Source organism: Cinclus cinclus, chromosome 5 (assembly GCF_963662255.1).
Source record: "Cinclus cinclus chromosome 5, bCinCin1.1, whole genome shotgun sequence".
Classification (NCBI taxonomy): Eukaryota; Metazoa; Chordata; class Aves; order Passeriformes; family Cinclidae; genus Cinclus; species Cinclus cinclus.
This window is the reverse complement of record NC_085050.1, coordinates 72,750,336-72,758,608: the sequence shown is the minus strand read 5'-3', so window position 1 is coordinate 72,758,608 and position 8,273 is coordinate 72,750,336.

Genomic DNA, 8,273 nt, shown 5'->3' with positions numbered 1-8,273 from the left:
TGTGGCTGTGTTATGAGACTGTACAGCAAAGACCAGGAAAAGAATAAATACTTGGCATGCAAATCCTGGCACGATGACGAGTGTCAGAATCTTGCCGCACCACCAGAGGTTGAAATGAAGAGATAAAAGCAAGAAGTTCTGAGCAAAGGCAAATTGTTTTCTTTAAACTCCCTCCAGTATTTGTAGTTATTGGCTGTTCAGACAGCACACACAGGAGGATTTCCTCCTGAGATAATAAGAATGGTGACATAAATCATGGAGAGAGAATATAGGTTTTTTTGGTTTTCTATTAATTTTCTAGCAAATTAACTCTGAGTCAGTTTTCTAAAAATTCATCCATCTCAAGCGTTTTTTAACCCTTTCCCTAGTAAGGTATAAGACTGAAATGAAGAGCTGTTTTTGCTGTAGCAGCTCTTTTATGCAGAGGGTCAAACTGTTCTTCAAATCCAAGCCTGCCGTGTGCTGCTCCCTTTCATTTTTCTTAATTTTTATCTTGAAACAGAATGCGGCTTTTAGAAGTGACAAGGTGTATAGAAGGGCAAGTCCTGCTGGAGCTGTCTTGCTTTCACAATTCCATTCTCATTCTTGTGGGTCTGATCGCCTAAGTGTTGCTGTTTAAGAGGTCTGTAAAGCTGTGGCACTTTTCCAAAATCCCGGTGGTAGTTTGTGGCAGTGCCCACAACCAAGGGATTTAGCTGAACTGCTGGGAAGGAGATGGAGGCAGACAGCATGAACTCTGTGTGTTTGGGCCTGTTTTTTAGGGAGAGATGGAAAGAGGCAATGGGGTTTTGTGCTGACAAGAAGGGGAAGAAGGTTTAGGTGGGATTTTAGAATAAATGGTTCTCTGGGAGGGTGGTGAGGCCCTGGCGCGTCCTGCCCGGAGAAGTTGTGGCTGCCCCTGAAGCCTTGGCAGCATCCAAGGGCTTGGAGCACTCTGGAAGAGGAAGGTGTCCCTGCCCATGGCAGGGAGTGGAACTGCCATGATCTTTAAGGTCCATGCCAACCCAAAGATGCTACGATTCCGTGTATCCTTAAAGCTGACGTTTCCTTCTGTGCTGTTTAGGAACCCTGCGGAGGAACAAGCAGATGCTCTGGTGGTTTTGGCTCTGTGGTGCCTTGCAGACCCAGCTGCTGCTCCCTGCCGTTTTTTCACCGACCCATGGATGCAAAGGTTGGTGGTAATTTCATACCCACCCGAGTTAGGTGCACTCAGAGCTCAGCATGGGCATGCAAAGCTCGGGGAGCTCAAATCTACGAGCACACAGCAGCTTCAGAGCAAGGGTAAATGCACCTCGGTGTCAGGCAGGTTGTGGGGCTACATTAAAGTACTTGGTAAAACATTTGAATATCCCAAGGGGCAGGAGACATGCAAGGTTATAAAAATAACTGCTCTTTGGGTTCAGTTGGTCAAGTTCCTTCTGTGACAGAGCACTTATCCCTGTTGTTATCACTGTGTTTGTGCTTTGGCTCCTGCCATTACATAACTTATCTATATTTATTGCTAACCTGTGATCCTTGGAGTTCCGAGCAGGCTTTGATCAGCCCAGAGACGACAGTGTTGATGTTGATTTAAAAAAACGAAACCTTAAAGAGGAAAAAAAAAAAAAGGAGGGAAACAGATTCTGAGGGTTTCTCGATTTTCCTGAAGCTGAGAAGAAAGTTAAACTCTCTTTTCTTTGTGAGAAGGGCAGTTTGCAAATGTGGAATGCTGGGGGAAGCAGCGGGAGGAAAACAAGGAGAACCCTAAAAACGTGGTTTCTGGTGAAATTACCTGACAAGGCTTTGCTCAGCTTCCAGGGAGTAAGTGCTTGGCATGGGAAAGTTATCAGCACAGAGGAACTCCCCCAGAGGAATGAAATGGGTTTGAGCACAGAACTGTCTCATCTCTGTGAAAACTGAACTATACAAAATCACTACTAGTTTCTGAAAAACCTTACCCTTTTTTTGTGCAATGAATTAATCATTGAATTAATGGAATGCTCTTTTTGTGAGAAAGCAGTGTTGAAATCAGTATATACAAATTATTAGGCTGTTCTACCTTATGGGTACATCAGCTGTGCTTGTTCCTACAGGCAATAATTAGCTGCCCTTGGGGGCGGGGGAAAAAAAAAAACTATTCCTGAAGAATGTGGCAAAGGAAAAAGGGAAGCTAGATGCAGGCTGTTTGATTTCTTTTAGCTTAAACGTAGCTTTCAGCTGTTACAGAAGGCTGCTGGCCTTGGGAACCACCATCAGTGGAATGACAGGAGTGTCAGCTCGAGTGGAACATCTCCACGGCCTCTCGTGACCTTGTGTAGCTGTTCCCACCCTGCTCTTCCTAACACCAGGAATTTAAGTTATTTATTAGGAAAACAAGCCCTTCTCTTTGAGCTGTACAAGATGCTCTTCCTATCTGTTCCCAGCATGGAGCTTCTCAAAACAACAGGACATGGTTCTTCTTTCATCCAGGGCAGTGAAATACGTGCTCACATGCAGCAAATGAAGCGCCTCTTTCACCTCACTCAGTGATTAATTCTGAGAGGGGAACTGCAGACGCTAAATTAACCTTTTTCCCTGATTTACTTTTACTAAATAAACAGCCCCATAATGTAATTTTCTCAAGCTGAGCTGCTATTTTCTGCCGTTGGCTTTGCTATTTGGAACGTGCTCTGTTCCGGCTCTATTTCATTTAACTTGGTGACACTAATACCTTCAGACTGTCCCCTTCACCCTGGGGATCCCACCACTAAATCCATCATTCTTCCTTGAAAATAGATTATTAGTCAGAAACGTGTGTCACAACGTGCAAGAGCACCAACAGTGACACGCATCCTTTGTAGCATTCCCACTTTTACCGTTTTAGTATTGGCAGAGTGGTGTCATGGAATACAGGTTTTCTTCCATTTTGCCCTTCCAAAACCTAAAAATACCTTCGTTTGCTCAGTTTTTAAAAGGCAGTTCATGTTAATTACCCAGCTGTGGCTGTGCTTTACTGTAGACATCAATATTTATAATTGGATATTTTGTGTCCTGGGGAGTGGATACCAGCACTGTGGGAGTTTATAACCTTCCAGAATGAATACTGCTGCTGTGGTGGTTGTAGATGTGCCTTTTCCCATGGATGATTTGCACTTTTCTGTGTGGATCAGGATCACATTCACTGCTGGTGCATCTGAGAAGGTCTATCTGAATTATTTCTTCTGGCAAGTAGCAGGAGTGTGTGAGTGAAACGTGCCTGGGTGAGGTATTTGAAGACAGAACTATGCTGGAAATGTTCCTGCAGCTGTTCCTTGGGAAACATCTGTGGTGCTGGGCGTGGAAATCCATGTGTCTCCGTCCACCCTTCGCACAGCAGTTCATCCCAGGAAACAGAGGTATGAGTTACTGGGGAATAAGAGCAGCCCATTATGCACCAATGGATATGAAACGACCAAAGGTTGTCATTTGGAAAGCAAGGGGAGAAATGGAATATTCCTTATTGGCACAAGGATAGGGTCAGCAGAATCTACAAGATGTCCTGAACTCCAGCTGCCAGTTATTTCAAGGATAACAGATCCATCCACTAGACTGATTTTTTTCCATATTGACAGTTGGAAAAACCCCTTCTGTCTGTGATAGTCCGTGTTTGTACTGTCTGATAAAGAGATCAATATCCTGGCTGGTGCGATCTCATAATCATTAGTGATTATCCCTGTGCAAAATGTAAGTACATTGTCCCAAGATCTCAGTTTTAGCAAAAGGCATACAAGAATTTAAGACAGCCTGGGAAAGGAGAGAAGGATTAAGTTGTTGCATAATTAAGGGACTTGTCATCCTCTATGGAAAATGGAATGTTAAATTGGAAAAAAGTGTAAAATCATAAAATAAGTTCACAATCTCCAAGCTTCCTAGCAAATAGTTTTAGTCAGCAGGTTCCTAGTTCTACAGGCAGGATGGTGGCTGCATTTCTTTTTTTTTTTCTTTTTCTTTGTTTAACTGTTAATGACTACTTTAAATTCCATTTATGCAGAATCCCTGTGATTTTGGAAACGCCTCCTGAAATTATGCACAACCACCTTTCTAAAAAAAAAAAAACAAAACCCAACAAAACGTTGCAAAAGCCTTAAGTACAACACTGCCTAGAATTATCCTGTCAATTAAATACAAGAACCCACTTAAAGTAAGTGACAAAAATATACAGTGAATTAAATGCAGCTTCCAGGAACAAATGGTTATTAGGGAGGCCTCTGAGCAAACTGCTGGTTCTGTGGTCATGCTTCGACAGGCACGGGGCTATTGAAACACACAGCTGCCTTTCAGACAATTTAACTTGCACTGAAGGCAAATGATTGCCATTTGATGTCATTCTCTTGGCTCCTGGAAGGTTCCGTGTGCTGCAGTGGGAGCAGAGCTGGGGCCGCACCTCCCGCTGCCCTTCAAGGACTGCCTGCAATGGCTGCCTGCACAAAGTGGGTACGTGCATCTGGAGTGAGGAGCTAAAAAAGGCAGGAAGTTGTGTTGGATTAGACCTGAAGATGCAGCCTACATTTCTGATGGTAGCTGGAGTGGGAACCAGTGGGGGGACTGAGACCTAAGGTACCTGTGCCCACCCCCCACAGAAATGATGAATAATTGAAGTCACCTGGCAAGTTCTGAGATGTGTCACAGGTCTGGAGTCTTTGCTGCTTCCTTCCTTTTTCTCCATGACCAGAGGGAAGTTGGAGCAAGGTAGGGCAGCGACAACCCATGAGCAGCAAGACTGTATCTATATTGTTGCCATGGCCCTGCTGAAGTCACCAGCGGTGCCTTCCTTCGGGAGAGGGTTTGCACTGGGGACAAGGCTCCTCCTTCCTCTTCTCATGCCAGAGCCGTTTCCAAACCGTCCAAGAAGAGATTTGATAATATTAAAAAAAAAAAAAAAAATAGATTGAGCTGGGCTCTTGCTGTTTGCTCCTGAGTGCTTTCTAGATCTTTCCAGCTCTGTGTGTGGAGAGAGGCCTCCATGACAACAATAGGCAGAGCATTGAGTTCAGCACAGAGCCAGCTCACTCTGCAGCTTTTTCCTCCTGCTCTGTCACTATCAGGGATCATGGAATTCTGTGCTTCCCAACATAGTATACATGGGCTCGCTCAGAGCCATGAAATAATAGGCAGGGGCCTGTCCCTGGTGTTATTTCTGGAACGGAGTCCTTTTGTGTCAGTGAGAATTCTCAGTGAAGACTTGGAATTTCCTTCAAGAATTGGTGTTTTAGCACCACATGCGATTTAATTTTTAGCTGTGCTTTACAAGTTTTATGCCAGCTACTGGGAATAAGAACATTTTCTAAGAAAGCAACTGTTTCCCGGTAGGTTTTTGGATTTCTCTCTTTCAGTCTTCTCATCTTTAGAATCCTGTCCCAGGACTGTGGTGCAGCTGTGCTGGTGCAGGGGTTCTTGTATAAATGAGGAGCTTTTATTTTCAGTCAGCCAAGTATGTGCTGTTAGTCAAGGGCACATCGATTGAAATTACATGAGAGATTCTGTCCTAAACTTAGTGAGTTTCTGTTGATTTGTGTTTGGGTCTTGTCAGCTCAAATACTTTCTGCTCTGAGTTTCCTGAGCAAACACTCTGGGTTTCTCTTTTCTGCCCCCTCCCTTCGTTATTCCAGCAGCTGTTTGGAATTGGGGTGTGGTCTCTGGGAGATGCACTGTCACTGCTCCTCTCTGGGTTTGTCCTGTGAATCTCTTCCCTAACCCCAACCTCCAGTTCATCTCTTATCGGGATGCCTTGCTCTCCTTTGGTCTTATAGGCAGCAAGCGATCAATCAGAATAAATTCATTTTTTTATGATTGCTGAATTCGATTTCCAGGTGCACCAGGTGAGAGGTGTGGAATTACACTCCTCTGGGCAGCCAGGAGCTGGACGGGTGGGAGCATTGCTCCCATGGCTACTGGAGGATCAAATGACACTTGGCTTCAGGGGCTGTTGTCTGGGGAGCAAGGTTTGAACTCTGACAGATTTATGAACAATTTCATCTCTTAGACTTGTTCCTTCCCAAAGGGTCTGGTGGGGGGAAGCCCGTGCAAAGGTTTTGATAGCTTGTATCCCCCAGCCACTGATCCCATTGCTACTGAAGGAACAGTATCTGTAATTTGTTTCTCAGTGTGTGTACACGGGGAGCCTTGAGAGTTGTTTTCTATTGTGTGCACTTTGTATAAAAATACCACTCGGTGGCTTCTGCTTTCCAGGTGTCAGCACTGCTGCTGTCCTCCATACCGGGATAAGAGGCCGGCAGTGGGGCACTTGGATTAATTAGTGGCTGTAAATTAGTGGAGCTCTTTGGATGAGTGGCTCAAATTGTTCCAGTTGTTGTTCCAAGTGACCCCTGTTTTTCTTCCGTGGGCGTCCTGAGTGGGCAGAGAGTGCTTGTGTCTGAGGCGTTAATTGCTCTGTGTCCCTTAATCACCGTGGTTTGTACTCCTATGTGTGGAAATCCACAGCCACAAGGCCAAATCAACACCTCTGTATCATCCCCTGCCGGTCAATCCACAGCTCTTAGCCATCCAGAGCCTTTCCTGAGGAACTGCTTTGGGCGTGCCTGGACAAGTTTTGCCTGGCCATATTGGAAAATAGTTTAGCAAGGCTGGTTAAAATAATCCCCGTTTAATAGGACGTGCATCTTTGGCTTTCCAAAGACTGCCAGGAAGGAATTGCTGCTCTCTGAAGCACATCATGTCACAGAAGAGGTAAATTGTGTTTCCTCAGAATGCTGGAAATGCTTCTCATTCTCCTCCCGCATTCACACTTCCCCGAATCCCAAATAAATGTTACATTGAAAGAAAATTATTTCTTGCATAAGGGAAAAAACAGAAAACAACAGATTTTGTTCACTGACCTCACCATGACTCCTCCTTTGCCTGCAACACTCCATTGTGCTGCCAGGCCCAGACAGCACATGGAGCAGATGCATTTCCCCTGTTTTTAATCCCAAAGCTGCAGTCCATCGCTTACCTTTAGGACCCTTAAGGTTTGGTGGGGGTGTTTTTTGTTTTTTTGTGGTTTTGTTTTTGTTTTGTTGCTGTTGTTGATCCTACTGAGCTGTTTTCAACAAGTGAGGTAATACTGAGGAACAAAGACGGGGCAGGGATCGCTGTCTCCTAACCTGGGACACGAGCTCCGCTCTGGTAAGGGATTCCCCCCTCAGGCTACATGGGATATGAAGGATAATTTTTCAGAATGTTCTATTAGGTTTAAATTAGTAAAGGGAAAGGCATGTATGTGTTAAAGCAGGTTTCTGAATTTATACTTTAGGATCTGTCATGCTCTGTTCTAATATAAGGATTTTTTTTTGACTTTTAGGTAAACTGGACCATGTGTTCCATTAAGTGCTTTCCTCCAGCAGCTGGAGGAGGAAGAATATCCCTTCTCCATCTCTGTGATGGCAAGATACACTTCGGAATGCAGGGAAGAAAAGAACGGAGCAACTGCTGAGGGGATTTGAATACCAGGGACTGGAGCTGGGAGACTCATCCCATAAATGTTACCTGAATGATGTCACTACATGGAGCTGGTTGGAAGTCTGTTCCATTAGCAGCAATTGTTCAAACTGGAGCAGATCCATGTCTAAAACAGCTTTTTCCTTCCCCAAAAATCAGTCAGCATGCCAGTTCATTCACTGTGGCATGAGAGGGATGCTCAGGTTTATGTGCTGGTACCTACAGGAACTCTGGCCCACATCAGGAATATCCTGGGGAAAAGTCAGGCATGTTGTGATGGGAACCTCAGAATCCTTGGCATCAAAATAAACTTCAGCAAAGCGTTGGCCATCATCCCTGGCACTGCTGACAGGGACTGTGCCTTGAAATAGAGCTTGGCAGAGCTCAGCACTGATGATGGCTCGGTGGAGAAAGTGGGTTTACTTTTCCAGCCTGTGGCATTTCATAAACATTTTCTGTTTGTTGGAGCTGTGGAACCTCACCCGATCAAACCCAGCACTAATCTGCCACAGTCAACTCCCCAGACTTTTGTCTCCAGCGTGTACACACATGTGATTGCTGCAGCTTGGGTTTGTCCTGGGACGTTTATCCCTGTGTATTTGTCCACCAGCTCGTTGGAACAGCCCTACAAATATTCCACACAATGATTTATTTTGTTTTATGTGGTCCTGAGAACTCCATTAAGCTGAGAAGCCGTTTGATGCAGCCTTGGACTTGGGGGTTGATCCACTGCCTCCTTCCTGACCTGTTGGGCCTTGGATTCCTTCCACAGGAAGTTTGCAAGTGCACATCCCAAAACCCCCACAACAGCGGGCAGCACAGAAGTCTCGGTTGGAAGT